The sequence below is a fragment of the Cololabis saira genome, chromosome 2 (assembly GCF_033807715.1).
Source record: "Cololabis saira isolate AMF1-May2022 chromosome 2, fColSai1.1, whole genome shotgun sequence".
Classification (NCBI taxonomy): domain Eukaryota; kingdom Metazoa; phylum Chordata; class Actinopteri; order Beloniformes; family Belonidae; genus Cololabis; species Cololabis saira.
In genome coordinates, this window is record NC_084588.1 from 54,760,060 (window position 1) to 54,774,640 (window position 14,581).

General features: G+C 40.5%; 1 protein-coding gene and 2 non-coding genes across 3 annotated transcripts in view; 2 read left to right on the forward strand and 1 right to left on the reverse strand.

The window, feature by feature from the left end:
- Window positions 1-14,581, reverse strand: part of LOC133418390 (NACHT, LRR and PYD domains-containing protein 4-like) — a 398,000-nt gene that overhangs the window by 309,041 nt on the left and 74,378 nt on the right. The window lies entirely within an intron of this gene.
- Window positions 2,142-2,212, forward strand: trnag-ccc (transfer RNA glycine (anticodon CCC)). The gene has a single exon. It is a non-coding gene; the product is annotated as a tRNA-Gly (tRNA).
- On the forward strand, window positions 2,227-2,298 carry trnaq-cug (transfer RNA glutamine (anticodon CUG)). The gene has a single exon. It is a non-coding gene; the product is annotated as a tRNA-Gln (tRNA).

The window sequence follows — 14,581 nt, forward strand, 5'->3', positions numbered from 1 at the left end:
ATTAAAGAAGCATATATGTGTACTATTGAGCATTAACATGTGTTAATATAAATATATTAAAGAAGCATATATGTGTACTATTGAGCATTAACATGTGTTAATATAAATATATTAAAGAAGCATATATGTGTACTATTGAGCATTAACATGTGTTTCAGAGAGCAGCAGATATGATGACTAGTTGTCTATAAGTATTGTAATGGTGCAAAAAGTCAAACTTCATGTTCATGTTATCATTTATCCTAACCTTTATTGGAATGTACATCCAAGTTTAGTTGCAGGAATCTGAGGGAACGGATGTAAGAACAAAACTGGACAAGAACATCTGAAACAACCACAACCAAATTCACTCTATCCGGATGGAGCAATTTAACTGGATAGTTTTTATTAAAGGCCCAAATGAAATAGAGTAACGTGTCACATCTGGTGTATGGTGTGGACCCAAACGCAGGAGAGCAGGAGGCAGGAGTTGCAAAAACCAAGGATTTATTCCAGAAAAGGCAAAAACAAAGCGCTGCTTGGCAGGATCAAAACAGGGATCAAAAAAGACTGGAGCAAAACAGGCAGGAGACGTGGAGGATAACACAGTACGGTCCGATAGGGAACAAGGGAATGACAAGACCAGATATACTCAGGGGATAACGAAACATGACGACGAGACACGGGTGCAGACAATCAGGGCAGATGGGACGCAGGCGGGGCAAAACAGAAACTGAAAGTATAGTACATAACGAGGCAGTTTTTAAAATGTAAGGAGTAAAAAGTACAGATAATTGTGTGAAAATGTAAGGAGTAAAAGTAAAAAGTATTTGTACTTGGTTACTTGACACCTCTGGATATGGTTTTGCAGGACTGTTTAGTTTAGTTTAGTTTAGTTTTAATTTTAGTTTTAGTTACTGTTCAGTCCAGACTACAGCTGCAGTTTTCATCCAGAGGTTCAGGGTCCACATCCTGGATGGGATCCAGAGGAAAACTGAAGACCAACTGAAGAGAAAGACGATACAAACGGTAATGGAAGAGCTCAGAACAACTTCCAAACACATCCAAGGTGAACCCGAGCATCCAGGTGCGTCAGTGTCCGGTCGGATCGTCCGTCACCGCTTGAGCCAAAGTTGACAACCAAGGTTGAAAAAAACCCCATAAAAAACAGCCAAACTGGAATTCATCAAAATGCATTTCGACAAACTGCAACACTTATGAAAGTTTGTCCTTTGGACAATTGAGCTGCAGCTAAATCCTTTTGGCAAGTCCCGTCAGCTCTTATCCGTAAAACGGCTCAGAACTAAATATCCGACTTTTGCAAAAGTGCTTACAGAGTTACAGAACTCCCTGGAGGGCGAAGATTGCCGATAAAGTTGTGTAACCAAACAAAACATCTTCTCGTTGTTTTGTTTTGTCCAGAATTATTCTGTTGAACCACAACTGAGAGGCAACGTCTGATTTCCAATAGTCAATTATTTATTATCAGTTTTGTCACTTTTAAAGCAGCACAATGTAACTTTCAGCTTTTGTTGAGTTTGGCGGCTCCTTTGGACAAAAGCGGTAGTGCTTTTGATTGTATTGACTTCGTCATAAATTAGTAGTCCAACATACTTACTGACAAAATAAAAAAATACTTTATAACCTGTGAATAACTGAATGCCCATTCCTTATATTTTGCAGATCAGCCCTGCACAATTTTACAGTTCTCAGGAAAAATACTAGAACCCAAGACGAATCCCCTGTATGTGAAAACATTGTAATGTTGATTCTTATTGAACATAGAACTCTACATTTACATTTGTATCATAACAATTCTGTCTCTCTTGTCGGACATCCCTCCTCGTCTTTCAGCTCACGCCAGCGAGTGAACGCCGGGACAAAGTTTATTCTTGTCCAGGCATGTGAGAAAGTGAGCAACCCCTCCCCCTCTCCCCGTCACCGGACTTTTTAAATATGTGTGTGGCAGGGTGGAGGATTGGGCGTGGTCTGCGGGGCAGCAGGTGGGCCTGCTTCTACCTGTGCCCAATCAACCTCTCCACCCTGCCTGTCTTCATAACCAGCGGCTGCGTACCAGCAAAGACACTGAGTGGAGGTAGCTTGCTGTGAGGCTATGCTCAATGTGCCATATTTTGAATGCCATTTGTATCAGGCACTATCAGGCGCTGCTGGTGTAGTGGTATCATGCAAGATTCCCATTCTTGCGACCTGGGTTCGATTCCCGGGCGGCGCACATGGTTTTTACGTGGTTCTATGGTGTAATGGTTAGCACTCTGGACTCTGAATCCAGCAATCCGAGTTCAAATCTCGGTAGGACCTAACTTTTCTGTATCATAGAAATACCACATTTGTTTTATTGTTTATTTTATTTCATCACCAAAGAGCGAAACTACCGGAGTCAAATTCCTTGTTGGACAATGTTCGAACCTGGCCAATAAAGATGATTCTGATTCTGATTCTGATGTCTTTGTGCTTTTTGGCATAAAATAAAAAGCCTTTTTTTTTGGCATTCAACGCTCTGCGTGTTCTCCTTTCCACCTCATCACCCAGGTCCCGTTTGCCTTATCCCCTTTTACGTGGGGAGGCCGCTCCGGTCCCTTATGTGTACCCCATGTGTACTATTGAGTATTAACATGTGTTTCAGAGAGCAGCAGATATGATGACTAGTTACCTATAAGTATTGTAATGGTGCAAAAAGTCAAACGTTCATGTTCATGTTATCATTTATCCTAACCTTTATTGGAATGTACATCCAAGTTTAGTTGCAGGAATCTGAGGGAACGGATGTAAGAACAAAACTGGACAAGAACATCTGAAACAACCACAACCAAATTCACTCTATCCGGATGGAGCAATTTAACTGGATAGTTTTTATTAAAGGCCCAAATGAAATAGAGTAACAAGGCTGTTTTTAAAATGTAAGGAGTAAAAAGTACAGATAATTGTGTGAAAATGTAAGGAGTAAAAGTAAAAAGTCGTCTGAAAAATAATTACTCCAGTGAAGTATAGATAACCAAAATTTATACTTAAGTAAGGTAACAAAGTATTTGTACTTCGTTACTTGACACCTCTGCAGACCACTCATCAATAGCTGTAACCAGATGGGCAACAGATTAACGCCACAACACAAACTTACCGTCTCAAACGCTGGTAAAAACTTCAACTTGTGCACTTTGATGCAGTTTTCAGCTCCCGGCCTGAGTTACTGCAGCCCACACACAGAGAGGGAGGACTGAGAGGAAATCAGCATAAACTCAGTTATTTTTCCCTCTGCAGCAGAGTGGGCAGATCAGAGGACGGGACAGAGAGGCGTATCTGTAGCAAACGCTTTGCAGCTTCATGACAGGAATTTGATGTCATGTCCTTAACAGGGTGTGCAACATTTCTCTTGTTTTAAATATATAAATGTATTTAATTTGCAGAAAAGCTGAACCAGATTGGGGAACGATATTTGTTTAAATTAACATTCATTCTGCATGTAGTGTAATAAATGCCCTTTTTCAAAGAACTGATTATAAATATATTTGACTAATTAGATGTATTTATCTCATATTTTGTGTAAAAGTAGACCAGCGCTTTGGTGAAAGATATTCGGTGAAGATGGCGCTCAGCTAAGAATAAATAATTGAATGAAACAGTCAATAAAGCACGATTTAACTGTGGAGGCCCAGAGGAATTGAAGCACATCTGGATCTCACATCACGAGCAGAAGCGATGGTTCAAGTTAGCGTCATATACAAATCACAGAGCTGTGCTGACGTCCTGACCAAGTGGAAACAAGCTGAGTGGGGACTGGAGCATCGCTCCGCGGGAGGAAAACCGGTTTCCATGTTACATTTTCTCTGCTTCTCTGAGTCACGGGGGCCATTTCTCCCAGAACTCAGGTTTGCAGGGTTGTGTTACACACGTCTGCAGCAGAGGACAGTGTGGGACATCATCCTCTCTCTCTCCGTGTGCATTTCCAAGCAGGTTCCTCTCAGCAGTCGTTGGAGATAAGAGAGCTGAGACGAATACTTGGCTTGTTTGTCCACTCCCAGTAACTCAGAGATTGTCTCTGAGGTTTTGAAACATTACATCTACAGGAGATCTGTGCACTTTTATGCTATTGAGTGCCTGTGATGCAGAAAATGTCCCCATATCCCCGTAAAACCACACTGATGCCTGTCATCATGCCAGGACGTTGATTTAGTTACCGTCTCTGGAGCACTTGCAGCGTTTGGATAGTTTACGTCATCCCCGCAGTCAGATTTTCAGCTTCAGGAAAATATATTCAGGGGCTGCGACAACTGCGATTCTGCCTGTAGAGTCAGCACACGGCCCAGCCGGCCCACACGCTGCACGGACCCGACGCGCTGATGCATCATCCCAGCTATTGCATTCATGACAAAGAAAAAATGTGACAATAACTAACAAAAGTATGGAGCCAAATCAAGGCCAAAAGTTTTGCTAATTTGAAAATAAAATTTGAACCTGAAAATTCTTTTTTACAGTTTCAATTCATTTTTTTTCAGTATCTTTTTTCAGTTTCACTTCTTTTTTTTTCAGTTTCAATTTTTTTTTCTCAGGTTCAGACTTTTGGCCCCGATCTGGCGTGGGGGCGTGGCATCAACTGAGAGGGGCGTGGCATCAACTGAGAGGGGCGTGGTATCAACTGAGAGGGGCGTGGCATCAACTGAGAGGGGCGTGGCATCATGAGTGACAGCATTTCTGTTTAAAAAGCTGTTTTAGACCGTACCTGGCACCAATCGCAGTATAAAAGCCATAAACTATGCCAGACTGTACAGTTCAACAGCCACACTTTAAAGTTTGACTTTTCCCACTTCCACATACTACCAAGTACGGTCTAAAACAGCTTTTTAAACAGAAATGTGTCACTAATATCAGTTTTTTCCACTGCCAATCACGTGAATATGGTGTATATACAGTGTTGAATCATACTTCTACTGATAACTTCTGCAACCTACGTTTCCTGGAGGCAACATGACTGAGGAACGTCCCCCGCCTTCTCTGTTCTGCTGTCACTCATGATGCCACGCCCCTCTCAGTTGATGCCACGCCCCTCTCAGTTGATGCCACGCCCCTCTCAGTTGATGCCACGCCCCTCTCAGTTGATGCCACGCCCCTCTCCGTTGATGCCACGCCCCTCTCAGTTGAAGCCACGCCCCTCTCCGTTGATGTCACGCCCCCCACGCCAGATCAATGATCGGGGCCAAAAGTCTGAAACTGAAAAAAAAGATCTGAAACTGAAAAAAAGATTTGAAACTGAAATAAAAAATTCTGAAACTGAAAAAAAAAAATTTTGAAACTGTAAAAAAGAATTTTCAGATTCAAATTTTATTTTCAAATTAGCAAAACTTTTGGCCTTGATTTGGCTCCATACAAAAGCACTATGAAACTATATTTTCATTTAACATTTCATTTCTAATCCAAGTAGAACCTCTAACATAGTTATGATATTTGTGTCATGTAAGCCTTTTACAGTCTGCACCACACTGATTATTTCAAAACCTAAAACCAGCCATAATCAGAATTAAATGCATAAAGATATTAGACAAAGTTACGGGGTATTTGAGGCTGTTCGATTTGCGTCATTGTGTTTGTAGAAGCATTAAAAATGTATGATTTACGTGTCTGTCGCTTGTTCCTTCTCACTTTCATGCCTGTTTACGGCTGAAGTAAAACATAAATCACGTGACCTATCAGACAAATGGGAAAGCTCGGGCCGCTCGGTGGCGCAGTGGGTTAAGCAGCGGGCCATATACTGAGGCTACAGTCCTCCTCCTGCAGCGGTCGCGGGTTCGAATCCAGCCTGCGCACCTTTGCTGCGTGTCTTCCCCGTTCTCTCTCTCTACCCCTTTCCAGTCTGCATCTCCAATAAAGGGCCATTAGAGCCCAACAAAACCTTTAAAAAGACAAATGGGAAAGCTTCTCTTTATTCATATCATCACAGCTTCCTTTGTTTTTATTGTTTGAATGAATGAATTCAACTTAACTTAAACAGATGGCTATGTTTTTAGATCAGTGCAGTGTAACTTATTCTTAACAACAATACCACAGAACAAAATAACCACACAGCATTTAGTCATATTTCAAATCATTGAGTCTCGGAGAGGCTTTCAGTTGTCTTGGCGACGTTCTCAGGACTGGTTTTGTGCACCTCTTCGGGTGATTGACTGTCAAGAGTCGGTTGTTCTTCAGGTTCACCAGCAGGCTCTGGTCCGTTTAGCTGTTCTTACCCTTCTGCAACATCCGTTTAAAGATCTGCACGATCTGTAAAGTTCCACTCTTCAGCAAACTGTTGAGCACTTGCGCAGGAAAACTGTGTTCCATTGTCTGAAAAGACCTCGTGTCTGGAGAAAGCAGCTTTCAGAGCGGTTCCGACGGCCTGTCGTGTGGTGTGCAGTCTGCAGACTTCTGGGATCAACTAGTCCAAAATTTCACTAGTCAGAACCACTCAAGGTGAACAAACTTACTGGTGATTTTTGAAAAGATCCATGTCTGTAGATGATATTCTGGTATTAAACCTTCCTGAGTGGCAGCTGGATCAGAGTTATCAGCTCATGAAGTTCAGAAAATTACATTTTAGATGCTGCTGCATATCCTGGTTTAGACTCATGTACAGGAAATCTGTCAATGTTTCACTATATTGTCTTTGGTATCATTTTAAAGGGGACCTTCTAAGCATTCATTCAAGCTAAGATGTGAATCTTTCTGACCAACATAGAGGTCACTGCAGCTCTTTAAACTAGAAACAACACACATTTTTACATAATTTTTGCCTAAATGATATACTATCTTTTATCCCTGTGTCATCTAGGAACAACAGAGACACAAAATACAAAAACTGGAATACTCACAGGACCGTAAGGATTCAGGAAATGTATAATATTCCCCTACTATATCATTGTTACAGGTCATTGTGAGCTTTAAACTAGAAGAGCATCTTTAGGCTCCTATGAAACTATAACAGACACTAATGTCACAAACTGGTCTTTATCTGCAAATACAGGATGATCCAGCTGCCACTCAGGCCCCGTTTACACATAGCTGGGTATTTACAAAAACGGATATTTCCCCTCTACGTTTTGAAAAATTCCATCGTTTACACAAGATCGTATTCAAAATCTCTTCTTTTACACAAATCCGCATAAATAGGCTGTTAACGTCATGCCAGCCAATCAGAATCCTGGAAAAACATCAACAAATGACACGTGTAACTTCCAGTTAAGGCTGATTTATGGTTCCGCGTTACACCAACGCAGAGCTACGGCGTAGGGTACGCGGCGACGCACACCGTACGGCGCGCGTCGCCGCGTACCCTACGCCGTAGGCTCTGCACCGATTTAACGCGGGACCATAATTCAGGCTTTACTTCCAAGATGAACCAGAGTCTTTGGTTTGGAGTGACAGAGAAGTGGAGTTACTTTTAAGTGTGACTTTAGAATATTAAACAGGTAAAATACAAGAAAATATTGACGTTACAAACTAATTGTAAACACAGGTGTCACTCATGACGCTGGTGACGTTTCTGTCTCATAATGTGACGTTCTGAAGCCTAAATTTCCGTTTTCCTCTGTCTGTTTCTCTGCAAACGTGAAAACTGAGTTTTTGAAAATCTCCACTTTGGCCGGAGTTTTCAGAAATGATCGTTTTGGAGACTTTAAGCTCCGTTTTCGTGTAAACGAACGGCCAAAACGCATGAAAACACCTCCGTTTTTGCTCCGTGGAAACGGGGCCTCAGGAAGGTTTTCATACCAAAATATCATCTACAGACATGGATATTTTCAAACATTATAAGCAAGTTTTGTGACATTGAGAGGTTTTGATATCTGGTCTGGAACACGGACTAAAGGTGCAGTCAGTAACGACAACACAGTCTTCTCCTCCTCTTTTCTTGCCCTTCTCAATCCCAAGATGCCATTTGTGTGTCCTTTGAAGCATGTCCTTGCAAAGGCTGGTTGGCGTTATCATTGTGCTCCTCTTGAAGATGAATCCATGCATTCAGACGGCTCCAGTATTCTTTGATGATGAATGAAAAGAACCATCTTGTTTTGAAACCAGCCCGGCCTGACGGCCTCTCTCTGGCCAGCAGCCTCTCTGCATCCGGCACGCAGTGAGATGCATGTCCAACTGGTTGCCATTCATCACACATTTGCAGGAGGACTGTTCCTAACCCACTCTGGGAAGCATCCAATGATCTTGATAGGTTTAGTCGGATCATAGACTCACAGAAGTGGTTCCTTTTTTCAGTCAGATCTTTCAGAGGTTTCAGAGAGGTTGGGTATGACCTTCCCCGTGTAGTTCACCATCACGTTAAAGGGGACCTATTGTGAAAAAGACGTTTTCTCTTGCTTTAACATATATAAAGTGTTTTTTTCTTGCTTTAACATATATAAAGTGTTTTTTCTTGCTTTAACATATATAAAGTGTTTTTTTCTTGCTTTAACATATATAAAGTGTTTTTTCTTGCTTTAACATATATAAAGTGTTTTTTTCTTGCTTTAACATATATAAAGTGTTTTTTCTTACTTTAACATATATAAAGTGGTTTTTTCTCTTGCTTTAACATATATAAAGTGTTTTTTCTTGCTTTAACATATATAAAGTGGTCTCCCCTCAGCAACTCAGAGAAGGAGGAAACAACCAGATTCTGCAGAGTCTGTACAGCCGCCCGGATGATCGTCCAGTGTGATGTGGATCTACGAGCCAATAAGATTCTGATCCCCAAAGGTACGGAATGACGAGAGCAGAACTAACTCTGGCCGGAACAACAACAACTCCGCCAGTCGAATTGTCGAGAAAAAAGTCAAAATGTCGAGAAAGAAAGTTGAAATGTCGAGAAAAAAAGTGGAAATGTCAAGAAAAAAGTCAAAATCTTGAGAAAAAAGTCAAAATTTCGAGAAAAAAAATCAAAATGTTGAGAAAAAAGTTGAAATGTCGAGGAAAAAAAGTCGAAATGTGGAGATTAAAGGGGACCTATTATGAAAAACAGGTTTTTTCTTGCTTTAACATATATAAAGTGTTTTTTCTTGCTTTAACATATATAAAGTGGTTTTTCTCTTGCTTTAACATATATAAAGTGGTTTTTTCTTGCTTTAACATGTATAAAGTGTTTTTTTTCTTGCTTTAACATATATAAAGTGTTTTTTTCTTGCTTTAACATATATAAAGTGTTTTTTTCTTGCTTTAACATATATAAAGTGTTTTCTCTTGCTTTAACATATATAAAGTGTTTTTTTTCTTGCTTTAACATATATAAAGTGTTTTTTTCTTGCTTTAACATGTATAAAGTGTTTTTCTTGCTTTAACATATATAAAGTGTTTTTTTCTTGCTTTAACATATATAAAGTGTTTTTTTCTTGCTTTAACATATATAAAGTGTTTTCTCTTGCTTTAACATATATAAAGTGTTTTTTTCTTGCTTTAACATATATAAAGTGTTTTTTTCTTGCTTTAACATTTATAAAGTGTTTTTTTCTTGCTTTAACTTATATAAAGTGGTCTCCCCTCAGCAACTCAGAGAAGGAGGAAACAACCAGATTCTGCAGTGTCTGTACAGCCGCCCGGATGATCGTCCAGTGTGATGTGGATCTACGAGACAATAAGATTCTGATGATTTACAGAGTTTGACGTCCGATGTGTGAAACCACGGCCACAACTAACTCCACCGGCCGGAGCTTCCTCCATTTTTCCGTAGCGGTGTATCGCGTCATTCAGGCAGCCAATCAGCACAGAGCCTCATTATCATAGCCCCGCCCACTCAGAATCCTGCATAGATAATGAGGTTAGAGAATGGGAAGATAAAGACATGGATCAGAGGCTGAATTTCTAATTTATTTAGCAAAAACAATCAACAGCTTGTTTTTAAGACATTCAAGAACTGTTTAAAATAGGTATTAGATCCATAATAGGTCCCCTTTAAAACTCTGTACATCGTGGCCTGGGGATGCTTTGGATGACTTTTTGGAGCTCTGGTTTGATTCTTTCACCATTAATAGATAGATATACTTTATTAATAGACTCAGGGTCCACTTAAAAAAGACAAACACACATCTCACAGCACTCAGTCCAGGATTGGTCAACAGCTTTAAAACAGAGTTTTGTGTGTCTTTCAGTCGACAAATGAATCTATACATCAGTTTTCTCAACAGAGCATGAAAAGTGTTTATACGCATTTGACAGAATAACTCACTCGCACTTTAATACGTAGTCAATCATTATAGGCAACCTGCAGTTTGCGGATGCTTAGCTTTTTGAACTTAACCCACAAGGGGGCAGTAGAGTGGGGTACAGTTTGCTCTGAAGAGTTCATTTTAACTTCTCCTTGAACAGCTTTCTGGCCTCCAGCACCTTTTTCAGCCTTTTGTCGTGCTCTGCTTTTGTGCTTCCCCCCACTATGATGTCGTCCACTGATGTGTGCTTTCCTTCCAGATGCTCGGAGACAGTACTGGAGTTAATGAAATAAAAACGGTCCAAATCATCCCCCCCTGAAATAAAAACGGTCCAAATCATCCCCCCCTGAAATAAAAACGGTCCAAATCATCCCCCCCGAAATAAAAACGGTCCAAATCATCCCCCCCTGAAATAAAAACGGTCCAAATCATCCCCCCTGAAATAAAAACAGTCCAAATCATCCCCCCTGTAAAACTGCTATCCCTCCTTTCCATCCCTTATGTCATTTCATCAATGAATGTGGTATTACTGCTATTTCAACATTTAGAGTCATCATCATAAAAATAACTTATTTGACAATTTTCACCTGTTTCAAGTAAATTTTCACTTGAAATAAGTAGAAAAATCTGCCAGTCTGACAAGATTTATCTTCTTATTACAAGCAAAAAAATCTTGTTCCACTGGCAGATTTTTCTACTTATTTCAAGTGAAAATCTACTTGAAACAGGTGAAAATTGTTGTTTTTTCCAGTGATGAGTCTTTAAGTGTAATGAGATTTTTTTACTAAAATGAGACATTTTAACTAGAAATAAGACAAATATTCTTGTTAATATTGTGAGTTTTTGCAGTGATCCATGTTACTTATCCTGTGAAGGACAGAGTCATATTGATAAGTTCAGAAAAGTGTTTTTTATTGTTGTGTTTTGATGTATTTGATGTAAGCCCAGTGGATATTTAAAGCTTACAGAAGGCTGCATTTAACTGCTGCTATGTCATTCCTGCAGTATTTCTGCAGGTGTTTTGGTCACTGCTATTGGCCCGGTTTCCCAGATCAGTTAAGTAGTTCTTAACAGCGAAAGACTTCTTTCAAACCTTCTTAAGGAGCCTGTGAAAGAAGTATTTCGCTGTTAAGAGCTACTTAACTGATCTGGGAAACCGGGCCATTATTTGTAATATATTGTATTATTTGTAATCACCACAAATTAAATAAAATATAAAATAAATATAAATATAAAATCCACCATCCCCCCTGATTCTTTTTTACAACTCGAGTACTGCTCGTAGACCATGTGGATTGTTTTGAGGTTCACCTCAGGTACAGATGCAAACCAGAGAATAGTAGTAGTAGTTTTATCTGGACTGAAGGTACATCGTCTTGAACTCTCTTCATCCAACTTCAGCTGCCAAAATCCTGGTGATGCATCTAGTTTGCTGAAATATTTGGCATTAGCAGACGGTGACATTATTCCTTCCCTTGTGGGAAGCTGTTCAGAGCCCAGGGACCATTGCAAACTCTGGGCGTCATCTTCTCTTTGCTCTCAACATCCAGAGGACTCACCCCGTCTGCCGGCTGATGAATCCTTTCACTCCCAAACTCTCCACTCCGTCCAGCTCGGCTTTCAGGGGTTTTTGCAAAGCAAATGGTGCTTTTTTGTCCAGTGTTATTGTGTTCTCTCCAGGAAGACAGCCAACACCCTGAAACATGTCAACATATTGGTTGATGATGTCATTATAGTCTGTATCTCCTTCACTTTTGATGACGAGCTTTGTTTTTATCAGGTTAGGTCTCTCATAACAATCCAACCCAATGTGGCCTGGAAATCTTTTGGAGCAATCATGGATGACGGTGTTTGCACTCAGTCCTCATGTGTCACATTTACAAAGCACTTCCCATTGAAGAGTTTTGCAGCTCTAGAATATCTTTTCACGTTAGTCAAATGTAGTTTTGATCTGGTTCTTATCTTCTTAAAAAACTCTCTTCCAACATCGTTTTAGCTCTGATTGCCAGATCAAAACTTTGTCTAAACGTCTTCCAGTTTTCCTCCTTGCAGTTATTTCATCATCTTATTTCATCGTCATCTTACAGAACAACACATTCTCACTCCCAGCTCGTCAAAAACCGACGCTTGGTCAGGGCCCTTGTGCGTCAGTTTCTGACGCACAAGGTCGCCCTCAGCGTCAAGCACCGACGCAGCGGGCTCTCAACAGATTCTAATGTAACCCGGCAGCGTCGTTTCAAGCCGCTGAGAGCATCAGTCCCATTGGATAAGTGAGGACCGGCCGCGGCATTTCAAGCCGCTGAGAGCATCAGTCCCATTGGATAACGGAGGATCGGACACACGGAAGTATTCTAATTACTGTCCGTTTTGACGTCAACGGCGATTTTCACAATGATATCTGCAACATTTCTTAAGGCAGAAACACCACTGTATCCTTGTTAATTACACAACATTAGTGGGTTAATTTCCTGCACATCAATTTTCATGTTTTTCCCTTCGATTCTGAGAAAGAAAGAGTTGTTTTATCAGTGATGGATAACTAGGCAATACACTACCCATAATCCTCAGCTACCATTGCTATTGAGACGACGCCAGTCCGCTTTGCTTGACAAAATCGTTTTAACTATTTATTCCAAAATTAAACAGAATGTGAATGTGAGCAAGCGTTAATTAAAAGTGATTGATAATTAAATCAGTGTCTAAAGACATCAACCTTTAGTTTCAGCTAAGCCGCTGAGAGGATCATGCCAGCCAATCAGAATCCTGGAAAAAACATCAACAAATGACACGTGTAACTTCCAGTTAAGGCTGATTTATGGTTCCGCGTTACACCAACGCAGAGCCTACGGCGTAGGGTACGCGGCAAAGCACACTGTACGGCGCGCATCGCCGCGTACCCTACGCCGTAGCCTCTGCGTCGATTTAACGCAGGACCATAATTCAGGCTTTACTTCCAAGATGGAACGAGAGTCTTTCGTTTGGAGTGACAGAGAAGTGGAGTTACTTTTAAGTGTGACTTTAGAATATAAAACAGGTCAAATACAAGAAAATATTGACAGTGGCGAAACTAATTGTAAACACAGGTCGCACACATGACGCTGGTGACGTTTCTGTCGCATAATGTGACGTTCTGAAGCCTAAATCACTGTATCCTTGTTAATTACACAACATTAGTGGGTTAATTTCCTGCACAATTTTCATGTTTTTCCCTTCGATTCTGAGAAAGAAAGAGTTGTTTTATCACTGTAGGCAATACACTACCCATAATCCTCAGCTACCGTTGCTATAGAGACGACGCCAGTCCGCTTTGCTTGACAAAATTGTTTTAACTATTTATATTTATTATTTATTATTATTATTATTATTATTATTATTATTATTATTATTATTTATTATTATTTATTATTATTTATATTTATATATAACTATTTTAACATTTCTAAACACAAAAACACAAAAGTGTCCTTGATAATTCAATAATACAATAGGTTCATGTTAAGGACATCCGTTTAATTAGTTCTCCTTCGATTATGACATGTTATTAATGCTCAGTAGGCACAGGAGGTTTGTTATGTATTGTTATAATTTTGCCTATGAGGCCTATTTCGTGTCTATTTTTGCACAGTTCACTAACGCTTTGAGCTAGGAGGCTGAAATTCTAGACTCTGTATCAGGAGGTGACTCTCATCCACTGTGCCGAGTTTCAGATCTCTGTGACCTTTGGAAGTGTCAAAGGTCACTGCGTCTGTTGCTTTTCGGGCCTGCGAAGACTATTTCGTGTCATTTTTTGCATAGTTCACTAACGCTTTGAGCTAAGAGGCTGAAATTCTAGACTCTGTATCAGGAGGTGACTCTCATCCACTGTGCCGAGGTCCAGACCCATGCGACCTTCGGAAATGCCAAAGGTCACCGTGTGTGTTGCCTTTTTCGGGCCTTTTTTGTGTGTTTTTTGAATAATTCACTAACGCTTTGAGCTGGGAGACTGATTTTTGACTATGTTGCAATGCAGAAGGCCCCTTGCTAGGATCTTTTGGTCCCGTGGCTGTACGACTTCCACAGAGCTAGTTGGCATTGCAAAGGGTTCACAGAGTTGAGACTTGGCAAGCCCAATCTAGGCCCCATATGGAGGCCACAGGTGAAGTTTTACTTTGTTTGGTCAAATTTTGTGGCAACGGCGTCCGTTCGAATGTTGGAAAAGGTGACGTTTCAAAGCCCCGCCCATTGAAAAGTACAGGTCCGATCTGCACCAAACTAACGTTTGTCTGATCAGGGGATGCCCCCAAACAACATATAAAAGATTTCTATGACTTCTGCAACAGTTTTTCCTCCAAAACGTTCTGGCTGGTTAGGAGGGTGTAGAAACCTCTAGCTCTGAGAGCCTCCTGACTAATGGAACAGGGCCTATTTTGTGTCTTTTTTTGCATAGTTCA